The 9916-nt window shown below is 37.6% G+C and overlaps 1 long non-coding RNA gene across 1 annotated transcript; it reads right to left on the reverse strand.

Moving 5' to 3' along the window:
- Positions 1-5477: 5477 nt before the first annotated feature.
- On the reverse strand, positions 5478-6481 carry LOC143579423 (uncharacterized). Its single transcript, XR_013143515.1, has 3 exons — positions 6098-6481; positions 5771-5834; positions 5478-5513 (listed from the first exon to the last, which is right to left on the reverse strand). It is a non-coding gene; the product is annotated as an uncharacterized LOC143579423 (long non-coding RNA).
- Between the last annotated feature and the right edge of the window lie 3435 nt (positions 6482-9916).

Below are 9916 nucleotides of genomic sequence, written 5' to 3' on the forward strand. Positions count from 1 at the left end.
ATCTGAGATATTATTAGGGTCTGATCCCTCTTTCCTTTGTCTATCTCAGATATTATTAGGGTCTGATCCCTTTCTTGTCTATCTTAGATATTATTAGGGTCTGATCCCTCTTTCCTTTGTCTATCTCAGATATTTTAGGGTCTGATCCCTTTCTTGTCTATCTCAGATATTATTAGGGTCTGATCGCTTTTTACTTCTCTATCTTAGATATTATTAGGGTCTGATCTCTTTCTTCTCTATCTCAGATATTATTAGGGTCTAAACCCTTACTTCTTCATCTTCGTACATACTGTCTTTACATACCCGTAATATACATATACTTTCGTTTATCATTCATACATACTCATATGTTATACATATATCTAACATACACATTCAGCTATCATATACATACCTCCCTTGTCAATACGTGCAATATCCGAAGATCGTTCACGTACCGACAAGCTTTCATTCACATTCAAAATATACATACATAAATAACATATAAATCATACATGGCATACACTTACCATTTAACGTAAGTGTATTAACTATCACATCGAGTATGCACACAGCCCCGAAAACATAACAAGGAAATGGGGCTAGAAACTCACCTGGATTTTGTTCCTTTCTTCATTTATCGTAATTCTTTTCTTTAATTGTGCCCTGCTAACTGTATACGTGGTGCATGCATTAATACTCGTCTGATCTAATCTAGTTGTCTAAATTAATGTTCTAGTATTATATCCATACAGTGCATGCTACCAAGTGTATTCACGTATATTGTATGCATATACTAATCGCCATGTATTCGGGTCTGATATGCACAAGCGAACTTACATGTATAAGCGATATTATAAGTAAGCGAACTTGCGTATAGGCGAACATGCTTGGCGAACATGCTTGGCGAACATACTTGGCGAACATGCAGGCGAACATATTTTGCGAACATGCTTGGCGAACTTGCAGGCGAACAAATTTGGCGAACATGCGTGGTGAATATGTTTGGCGAGCATGCTGCAGCGAACTTTCTGCGGGCGAAGTTACCTAGCAGTAGCTATGGTTCATTCTTAACCCCTATAATCATCTCCGTTTTAACGTGTAACCCTACGATTCGGCTCGGGAAAGCATAAAGTTTGCACCTTTAGGCTTAAAACGTTCAATACTAGATCTAAGGTTTATTTTAAACGAGCCGTTCATAACAATGAGTTCAATAAGTCCATTTTAATCCACAAGTTTGCAACTTTATGGTATAGCTATACACGATTTACTATCCTACTAAGTTTCATGCAAAACCGACTTCGTTTACCCGTCCTTTTCACAAACCGAACGCTACTCGTTTTACCCGAAACGAACCAACTAACCCGTTTATTATCAAGTTCATTACTTTATCAATAATCATGACCCGATCTATCATCCTACTAATTTTCATGTAAATCCGTCCATGAAAAGTAAGCTTTTTTTAACAAAAATGTACATTTGAGGTTTTTGTATGAAATCACTCGAGCTGCTCAAAACCATATCAAACGAACTCCGATTTGAGTGATTCAAGCGGCCATGGAACCGTCTCGTCCCGTTCTACAAACCCATCAGCTCACCTTCACCGGATTCCGCTGCTACAGTCTCCGGAACAGCTGAACAGTTGCCGGAATCTTCACTTTTGAGCTGCTATGGTTTTGCTGATAAAAATCGGACTTCCCAACCTCTGATCGAAGATCTAGACTGTGGAAATCTTCATTTAGATACCATGAACACTCAGTTAAAATTTAAGACGGATCCGACGGCTAGATATCCTAGACTCTTTGTTTCTTTGTGGGTGGTTTTCTCAAAAACGGGAATTGGGTTGTGTGTTTTGATGGTGTAGGCTATGGTGTGGAGATGTATGATAATGAAAAAGATTAGGGTTTTAAGGGGTATTTATACTCCCTTAAGCCCATGGACCTTAGGCCCATCTTTCCTTTTTGTTCCATAATTAATTACATCTAATTAGCCTACTTATCCTTCCGTCTTTATCATTTTACTATTTTTCTATTAATCCAAGTAAACTTTTCCATCTTAAATAAATAATATATTAATTATTTATTCTTAGAAATTTCGGGATGTTACACATGACAAGATTAGCCACCCAAGATTGATATTTGACCTCACGTACAAGCTTTTCAACCTCTTGACATGCTGCCAAGCTTCTTTCAGGAGCTAGGCTCCGTTTCTTTTGGACAACAGGCTTGACATCGGGAGGTATTTTTAGCTCATGCTCTACAATGCTTCGAGGGATGCCTGCATGTCTTCTGGGAACCAAGAAAAGACATCGCTATAGTGTATCAACAACTTTTCAAGGTGTGAAAGGGTTTCTTGGGAAAGGCTTGGGTTTACCCGTACATTTTTTTCAGCATACTTAGGGATTATGATCAAGCCTTGTTCCTCATCTTCATTTTTTGAACTTTCCCCTTCAACCGTGTAAACCTCTTGAGTAGGTTGAAGGGTTGCAATTCCCCTGTCAGTGGGAAACTTCACATCACCTTGACCAACCGAGACAGCCATGTTGAACACACATTTTCCTGGCCTTCCTATGATTACATCATAGTTGGGAGGTGTGTTGATAACCACAAAAGTAAGCAGTTTGGTTTTCTTCATCTTGCCTTCACTAAAACAGACATCAAGGGTTAGTTGGCCCAAAGGCTTCAAGGGTATATCGACGATACCTTTTATAGACGACCCGGAGGGTTGAATCCTTGAACGTTCTTCTTTACTTAGTCGGTTGAAGAACCATTCGTACATGATCTCTGTGGCCGCCCCTGTGTCAATGTAGGCTTTGCTTGTGTTGAGTGTTCTTATGTTCGCTTCTACCACCAAAGGGTTTGAAAGTAAGTCACCTACAGGTGGTGGAAAGCAGACGCATTGAAGCTCCCAAGCCTCCAAGCGTTGTCGTTTGTGGGGAACACCTTGTTCTATATTCACCATATTCACTTCTTTGCTTTTTCTTTCGGCCATCTTGTCTTTGACCCCTTTCACCAAATGGGCCAATTCTCCAGACTTAACAGCTTCCTCAATTCTTCTCTTGAGTTGAAAGAAATCGTTGGTGTGGTGACCTTTGTCTTCATGGAACTCACAGAACTGGGTGGAGCTTTCGTTCTTCTTGCTTTTCGGTAAGGGTCGAGTAGATCGGAAGTTGTGTTTCACTTCTTCAGTGGCAAGGATCTCATGAGGGGTCTTGGTTAAGGCTGTGAAGCTCACAGTCTTCTTCCTGCTTGGAGGGTTCCAACCTTCAGGCCTTCGTTGATCTGAGTTCTTTGGATATTTATCATTGGGATTGAAGTTCCCTCTTTTTCGGTTGGGGCTGTTGCTTTCCTAACCAGGAGCTCTTTTTCTTTGTTCTTTGGAATCAACGGCCTCTTCGCCTCGGATATGAGCCTCAGCTCGTTCGAGAGCTTCTTCAAGGGTTTTAGGCAGGCACTTGTTAAAGTCCATTGTGAGTTATTTGGAGGTGATGGCGTTCATGAAGCCTGCCACCCTCATTTTTTCGTCAACCCCCACGTCTGTCAACCCTTCTTTCTTATACCTTTCGATGAAATCTCGAAGGCTTTCATCATCTTTTTGTTTTATCTGAAAAATGACCGTGGCATCCTTGACATATCTCCTTTGTTGTGAAAAGTTGGCCAAGAATCCTTTGCTTAGATCATCGAAGCTTCGAACGCTTTGGGCAGGAAGGTCGTTGAACCATATTCTTGCTGATCCGACAAGCGTTTGCATGAACATTAGACAACATTTAGCGTGTGATCACTTTTTGATTCTGGCAGCACCAGTAAAGATCTGGAGGTGGTCTTCGAGATCTTCGGTCCAATTATATGTTTTTATATGGGGTGGCATCTTGATTTTCATTTGAGAGTCATAATCGGCGATTTGTTGAGAGAAACAGGATAGGTTACCGGGCATGTAAGGCTTTGCAAGGTCTTCTTCTACCCTTGTAGCGAGATTATGACTCGTCGTTCCTTGGTGAGTACCCAACGCTTGGTTGATGAGATGGGTCCAAGGGAAGTGTGCCATCACTTGAGCCATCATCTGAGGCACGAGGTTAAAGCCTTGAAGGCTTTCAGGAGTTGCTGCTATTGGGTTTGTTCCCATAGGGGTGCTTATTGCCGCACTCCGAGCCAAGGGTAAAACCGTCATGGCCTGCTCCCATATAGTGGCTGTAGGAGGAACACTTGAATCTGGTGACTGCCATATTTGGTCGAGAGTGGTCTCGTGCCCAAGGGGTTGAGAAGTGAACAAAGGGAAAGCCGTTTGGCTTGGTCTCCCATAGGTATAAGGAGATGGGTTAAAAGGTTGGCAGATTACACTTGGACCAACTTCTAAATAAGAAGCAGCCGGTCGTGAGCTTGTTAGAGGGGAAGGTAGACGTCCGAGTGATAGCGAGGGCTCCGGATCGTCATACCCCAGCTTTATTCTTATCCCCCTTTCTCTTTATTGGCTCACGTGTTTGTTAAGAAGATGTCTTAGTTGCAAGAAATGCCGTGATACCCCTTCCAGCGTCAAGTCGACACATTCCAGGGTGTTCGTGACTCCTGCATGAGGAGAGGGAACTCCGGATCGTGAAGGGGTTGGAGTTCGAAAAGGTGAAAACTCGAGGAACAAAGGTTCCGTTGGAGTTCCTCCCGAGGTGGAAAAAGGTGTGGTGGCCGCCAGTGTTTCCTGGCCGGCACTTGGTGTCGGTGTTCTTGACACTTGGTCGACTTCATCGGGAGATCCACCTTTCGACATGGTGATTTTAGTGAAAATGTAGCTACACTACTGGTCTTTAAGAAAAAGTAATCGGCGTAGCCCCAAGGTGGGCGCCAAGTTGTTGCTACAACATTTACAAGACCAATGATAGTGAATAGAATGGTTAGGTTAACAGGTTTCAAGGGTTCAGGTTAACCTAACACAGGTCGTGGTGTCCCTCTATGTTTGCAAACGTAGAGAGAGGTTCACTAGTTTGTTGTTACTTGTTATAATTCACCGGAGATCCAAGACCGAGGTGTTTGAGACCGGTTTATGGATCAAGTTTTTGGTGAAGCTACAATGTTTGTGAAGTAAGAAAGAAACATGCAAAGTGCCAGTTTGTCAAGGAAGAAGAGAAGATTAGAGAGTATGTGTTAGCTCTCCAATCTGGTGTGTTCTTGCTTATGGTTGAGTCATCCTTTTATAGAGGGAGAGACGCAAGCCTTTTGTCCAGTGGGTAAACTAGTTAACCTCCATTTTGCTAGAGAGTTGACCTTTTATGGGCGGGAAGCTTTTGACCGTTGGTTAACGATTATAATAATATTACTTTTTCTGAGCATGTCCCCTGTTCAGAGGGAACAGTGATGTGAACAGTGATTTGACGTGGTACTGTTGCACATGCTTGCTGTTCACGTACTTGTTTACCTAAATTGGGCGGGAAACGAACCTTTTAACCTTCTAACCTTTTAGCGCTAATGTGTGAAAGCCATTTTATCAATTCCTTGGGCTACCCCAGTCATTAGCATTCATCTTCTTCTGAGCCACACATTTTTTACCTTAAGACAATTAAAGAAAATGAAAAAAATATGTTATAAAGTTAACCTAGTTTACAGGTTATAATGAATTAAGTTACTGATAGGCCAACAATTTGAATTTTTTAGCTTCTAATGGATTGTTTTTCTTCAATCCATTTGTGAGACTTATCATAAACAACTTTCTCATTAATGTGTCCCTCAATAGAACCAACAATGAAAAGAAAATAACTAAGTAATAATTATATCAAAAAGTTTATATTTACATGGCTGATTAATACCTGGATCAAATCTCCATGAATACAAGTCAAGCATAGCATCAACCCGGAGTCTGCCATCTTGAAACTGCAATAAAGGTGTAATAAAAAAAGTTAAGCTGCAATCGAAGGAATCCATATACAACCTATAACAATTTCAATAGTGATGCATCTTTAAACTTAATCAGGATGAATTGAAGCTCAATTGCAAATATCAATAAGTTATATCCCAAATTCAATAATAGGTAAACTACCCCAGTTTGATTCAAAGATCAGAGCTAGAGTTGTTATTAATCTAAAATCAAAAAAACATCAAACATAGATAATGATGAAAGAATAATTATTGTGAACCTCTAAACGTGTAGCATCTTCGATGGGTGGCTGAACACGCAAAAGCACTTAACGCCGCAAACGCACGTCAACATCGAATATGCCTTAGCTTCCGCCACCAACATTATTGACGCTTCCAGAACCACCAAAACCGATTCCTGTTTACTGAAGAGGTGGTAACAGTAATGATCAGGTGAAACCTTCGAGTTAGCGACATGCAAACAATTTTACCCAAACTGAACAAATAGCTAGATGAACATACACACAAAATTGAACTAATATGTTGAAGTAAAAAAATTTTATACACATACCTAAAATAACTATCGTTTACACCTTCAATTCAGACGATCAAAAACCCAAATCGTCGGGCGACTCTTATTGAATACGTCATGGCCTCAATGCCTCACTCCCTGCGTAAAAAGCCGATTGCAAATGTCGTTAGCAAGTTGCAGACGTCAATCACCACCACCACCACCGCTATAATCTTCATGAGCCGAAAGTACGACCGACGCAGGCGGAAGCTGGCGAACAGAGAAGAGACGGCAAGGGTTTGTCTGATTGTAGATGTGTGTAAAATTGATAATAGAGAAAGTGAAAACATGGATAGTTTTGTTATTCAAGAAATGGGTAAGAACAATCTGGAAGTTCTGCTTCATTCAGTGATACATAAGCCTAATTGAATTGTACATTTAGCTATAGTATAATCCCTCTCACATACCAGATTTACCTTTTAAATATACATATAATATATTTGTAAACAATAAAACCTTTTTTTATATTTGAAAGTTTTTGGTATATATATTCTTTGTGTTTTCTGGAAATTTATTGGGTTGATGTATTTTAGTATATTTTGTTTTCTTAATATATAATCAATAAATATGTAGGGAGGTAAAAGATGCTTTTGTATACATCGATCACAAGGTGCGGTCCTAAAACCCACCTTTTTAGATGTGTTAAAAAAATAAGCAGAAGGTGCGGTTGTATATCTCAAGGGTTCGTTGCTATTGGGAGGGCCGCACCTTTTAGCCAAATCGACCGCACCTTTTAGCCAATTTTGTACTAGTATGTGAATGCTCAAATGTATTAGTTTAACCAAGCTCTTATCCCGAGAAGTTGATCTTGTGGTAAGAGGTCTATCCTCCTTTAGTGGAGACGTAGGTTCGATTATCACTTGAGACAATTCGAATGATATCTTAGTGAATGGACGAATCGGGGCTTTAATCCCAGGTTTGACCCCAACAGGGGGCGAGGTTTACGGATTCCATCCGATTCCCGCACATTAGGGGGGTACGGTCTCACGACGGTCGAGGAGTTGACCTTAGACATAGCCTGAAAAAGATAGGTTCACACGTGACATTATTTGCCATTAAAAAAAAGTTTAACCAAGCTCTTTGGAATATTATGTTATGTATCATCTTTAATGGTCAACTAATTATCTAACTTGTTCTTGTAAAAACTAAGCTGAAAGTCGAATATGTAATTATTTTCATTTTAAACAGTTATATTGCTTTGATTTTTTATTGTTTATCCAATTGATGATGGTTCGGTTGTTAACATGAGAATGAAAGTAACATAGTTACCCTAGTTTGCCTCTTAATCAATATAGTGAGCATAAAATGAAGTAAAACATCAAGAGCACACATATTCCACAAATATATATATATATATAGGGAGAGGATCATGAGAGAATTCCTTTTATGGAGAGAACTATAGAACTAATAATCAAATATTTTTAATTTAATTAAGAAAATATTTTTAAAATTTTTTTTCTTTCATCCTTCTTATATGTTGTTATTCTTCACCACAAAAAAATATAAAAATAAAAAAAATAAAAAATAATTAACGAGTAATGCATATATGCAGTACACCAACTTTTTTTATTATGCATATGTGCAATAGCGTGAATTTTGATATTTGAAATAGTGTTAAATAGCAAATATATAGTTGTTTGTATTGTATATTTGCAACAGTGTTATATTATATACAAAAATTAAAAAAAAAATCGATATAGTGCATATGTGCATTAGTGTTGTATTACATATATGCGATAATGTGTTTTGCATACAATTATTAGTGTCGTATTTGCATATATTCAATAGTGTGTATTGGATAATGTAATTGTGTTGTATTATATGCAATAAAACACTATTGTATATATCCATTTGGCATTAGTGCACATATGCACTACAGTACTACACCGACAAGTTCATTTTTTTTAGTATCAATATCATCTTATTAGAAGGAGAAAAGAAAAAAAATCACAAAATATTTTTTTAAAAATAGTTAAAAATAATTCTTTACTAGTTCTCTAATCTCTTTTTAAAATGAGTTCTCTCTAGATCTCGCCCATATATATATATATATATATATATATATATGGTTGGTATCATTTAAAAACTCCAAAAAAATTAAGAATCCTTAGTCACTCTACACAACCAAACATTTTTAAAATTTTTTATATATATTAACATTAGTTAAGAGTAGTTTTATCATACTTTATATAAAAAAATTTGATTAAATATATTAATTCACAAGTTTACATATGTGTAAATTTATGTACTAAAAAATTTACATATGTGTAAAACAAAAATTACATATGTATGAAAACTAATTTGTAAAACTGTAATCGTAAATATAGATATAAAAAATGATAAAACTACACCCAAATAATATTAACATACAAATTTTTTTATAAAAACGTTAGTTTTCAGGAGTTCATTTAAGTTCTTAAATAATTTATCAGTTCTGTAATGATACTCATCCTATATATATATATATATATATATATATATATATATATATATATATATATATATATATATATTAAAAGAGAACAATGTTTTACAAATTCGTGCGTTGTCTGTTGTATTTTCTGCTTTTCAAGTTGTACACTCTACTTAGCGTATTGTATTTACTGCTTTTTGAAGTTGTATACTTTTTCTTTGTATTCTTTGCCTTACACATATCCATTTACTTTAAACCTGCTCTGTTGTCACCTCTTTCTTATATCATCTATCAAAGTTTTCTCTCTCTATCAGACTTAATCAGAGCATCAAAGCTTTCTCTCTCCATCTTCCATCGACGGTTGTTTTCTCTTCAATCACGGCCTGTTAATAGACATCCGGTCGTCTGTGTGCTGTCGGGTTCCAATTTGGAAACCCTAGGCGGTCGCGACGGTGGAGGTACACAACGGTCAGGTTGGCTATGTGTTGTCGGTTTCAATTTTGGAAACCTTAGATGACGGTGATCTTATTATAATTTCGGTTTTAATTTCGGTTTCAATTTTGGAAACCTTAGACAACTGAAGAAGTGTTGGTTTCTTTTTCTGCTTCATTTGATTATAATTGTTGCCGGGTCCCATTTTGGAACCCTAGGCGACATCAGTATATGATACTGGCGCATGTTGTTCTATAGTGGTGGTGGATTTGTTATTCAAAATCATAGACAAGAATGTGATTGTATCTGAGTCTACATCGACGTAATAAAGGTTATAATCATGAGATACACCTCATTTGAGCCTTCATATTTTTTGTCTCTATATGAGGATGATGATGAGATGATGATGATGATGATGACAATCGTCAATTTTGGGTCTCGTTTGAATTCGTTTTGTAACTTTTTATTATGTAAACCGACCCGTTTTGTAAACTGAAACTCATGATATACAAAATATTGGATTTTTATATTACCAATTCATTCCCATTTGGTTAATTAGAAAAACCCCTTTTACGGATTCGAAAACGGCTCTAAAACGATTAAAATACATCAAAAACAAACTTCCGGACGCGTATCAAACCACGCTAGACGAGCTGGACCAAACCCCACCCCCAAGGGCTCCGC

The sequence above is a fragment of the Bidens hawaiensis genome, unplaced genomic scaffold (assembly GCF_021521415.1).
Source record: "Bidens hawaiensis isolate Kalapana, Puna unplaced genomic scaffold, B.hawaiensis_p1.1 tig00000001_1, whole genome shotgun sequence".
Classification (NCBI taxonomy): Eukaryota; Viridiplantae; Streptophyta; class Magnoliopsida; order Asterales; family Asteraceae; genus Bidens; species Bidens hawaiensis.